This window comes from Cebus imitator, unplaced genomic scaffold (assembly GCF_001604975.1).
Source record: "Cebus imitator isolate Cc_AM_T3 unplaced genomic scaffold, Cebus_imitator-1.0 Scaffold88, whole genome shotgun sequence".
NCBI lineage: Eukaryota > Metazoa > Chordata > Mammalia > Primates > Cebidae > Cebus > Cebus imitator.
This window is the reverse complement of record NW_016107403.1, coordinates 2,969,507-2,972,153: the sequence shown is the minus strand read 5'-3', so window position 1 is coordinate 2,972,153 and position 2,647 is coordinate 2,969,507. Positions and strand designations below refer to the sequence as shown.

General features: G+C 38.2%; 1 non-coding gene across 1 annotated transcript; it reads left to right on the top strand.

Moving 5' to 3' along the window:
- Positions 1-2,502: 2,502 nt before the first annotated feature.
- Positions 2,503-2,643, top strand: LOC119472194. Its single transcript, XR_005201307.1, has one exon. It is a non-coding gene; the product is annotated as a U4 spliceosomal RNA (small nuclear RNA).
- Positions 2,644-2,647: the final 4 nt, after the last annotated feature.

The window sequence follows — 2,647 nt, the reverse complement described above, 5'->3', positions numbered from 1 at the left end:
AAATTACTGTGGGAGGCCGAGGCGGGCAGATCACGAGGTCAGGAGTTTGAGACCAACCTGACCAACATGGTGAAACCCCATCTCTACTAAAAATACAAAAATTAGCCAGGTGTGGTGACAAGTGCCTGCAATTCCAAGCTACTCAGGAGGCTGAGGCAGGAGGATCACTTGAACCCGGGAGGCAGAGGTTGCAGTGAGCTGAGATCACACCACTGCACTCCAGCCTGGGCAACAGAGCAAGACTCATCTCAAAACAACAACAAACAAAAAGCAACAACAAAAACAAAGTACTGGAAGTCCTAGCTAGAGCAATCAGACAAGAGAAAAAAAGAAAGGGCATCCAAATTGGGAAGAAAGAAGTCAAATTATCCTTGTTTACAAAAGACATAATCGTTTTTTCTTTGAGACAGAGTCTTGCTCTGTCACTGAGGTAGAGTGCAGTGGAGAGACCTCTGCTCGGCTCAAGTGATCCTCCTGCCTCAGCCTCCTGAGTAGCTGGAATTACAGGCATGTGCCACCATGCCTGGCAAATTTTTGTATTTTTAGTAAGGATAGGGTTTCACCATCATGGCCAGGCTGGTCTCAAACTCCTGACCTCATGATCCACATGCCTTGGCCTCCCCGTTCTGGGATTATAGGTGTGAGCCACTACACCCAGCAGACATAATCTTATATTTGGAAAAACCTAAGGATGCCACCAAAAAAAATTAGAACTGATAAATAAATTCAGTAATGTTGCAAGATACAAAATCAATATACAAAAATTAGTAGCATTTTTATATGCCAACAGTGAGCAATCTGAAAAAAATCAAAAAAGCAATCTTATTTATAATAACCACAAAAAAATTAAATACCTCGTAAGCAACCAAAGAAATGAAATATTTCTACAATGAAATTCATAAAACACTGATGAAAGAAATTGAAGAGGACACACACAAAATAAAAAATATTCTATGTTCATGGATTGGAAGAATCAATATTGGTAAAATGTCCATACCACCCAAAGCAATCTACAGATTCAATACAATCCCTATCAAAATACCAATGACATTCTCCATAGAAATAGAAAAAACAATCCTAAAGTGTATATGAAATCACAAAAGACCCAGAATAGTCAAAGTTGTCCTGAGAAAAAAATACCAACAACAACAAAGGCTGGAAGAACCACATTACCTGACTTCAAGTTATACTACAGAGCTATACTAAACCAAACAGCAAGTTACTGGCATAAAAATAGACACAAAGATCAATGAAACAGAATAAAGAACCCAGAAACAAATCCACATACCTAGAGTGAACTAGCTTTCTGCAAAGGTGCCAAGAACACACATTGGAGAAAAGACAGTCTCTTCAATAATTGGTGCTGGGAAAATTGGATATCCATATTCAGAAGAATGAAACTAGACCCCTATTCCTCACTATACACAAAAATAAAGTCAAAATGGATTAAAGACTTAAATCTAAAACCTCAAACTATGAAACTACCATAAGAAAACTTTGGAGAAACTCTCCAGGACATTGGTCTGGGCAGAGATTTCTTGAGAAATACTCCACAAGCACAGGCAGCCAAAACAAACATGGACAAATGGGATTGTATCACGTTAAAAAGCTTCTGCACAGTAAGGAAAATAACAACAGGAAGAGACAACCCACAGAAAGGGGGAAAATATTTACAAACTACCCATCTGACAAGGAATTAATAACCAGAATATATAAGGAGCTCAAACAACTCTATAAGAAAAAACCTAATAATTCAATTTAAAAATGGGTAAAAGATTTGAATAGACGTTTCTCAAAAAAAGACATACAAATGTCAAACAGGCATATGGAAAAGTGCTCAGCATCACTGATCATCAGAGAAATGCAAATCAAAATTACAATCTCACCCCAGTTAAAATGGTTTTTATCCAAAAGTCAGGCAATATCAAATGTTGGCAAAGATGTAGAGAAAAGGGAACCCTCATACACTGTTAGTGGGGATGTAAATTAGTACAACCACTATGGACAACAGTGTGGAGGTTCCTCAAAAAACTAGAAATAGAGCTACCATATGATCCAGCAATCCCACTGCTGGGTATATATCCAAAAGAAAGAAAATCAATATATGGAAGAGATATCTGCACTCCCATGTTTGTTGCAGCACTGTTCACAACAGCCATGATTTGGAAGCAACCTAAGTGTTCATCAACAGATGAATGGATAGAGAAAATGTGGTACTTATACACAATGAAATAATATTCAGCTATAAAGGATGAGATTCAGTCTCTTGCAGCAACATTGATGAAACTGGAGGTCATTATGTTTAGTGACATAAGCCAGGCACAGTAAGACATCACATGTTCTCATTTATTTATGGAATCTAAAGATCAAAACAATTTGAACTCATGGAGACAGAGATAGAAGGATGGTTACCAAAGGCTGGGAAGGATGGTGGAAGAGGGGGTGGAAGACAGGTGGGGATGGTTAATGGACACCAAAAAAATAGAAAAAATGAATAAGATCAACTTTGCACAGTGGAAGTATCGTAGCCAATGAGGTTTATCCGAGGCGTGATTATTGCTAATTGAAAACTTTTCCCAATACCCCGCTGTGACGGCTTGCAATACAATCGGCACTGGCAATTTTTGACAGTCTCTACAGAGACTAA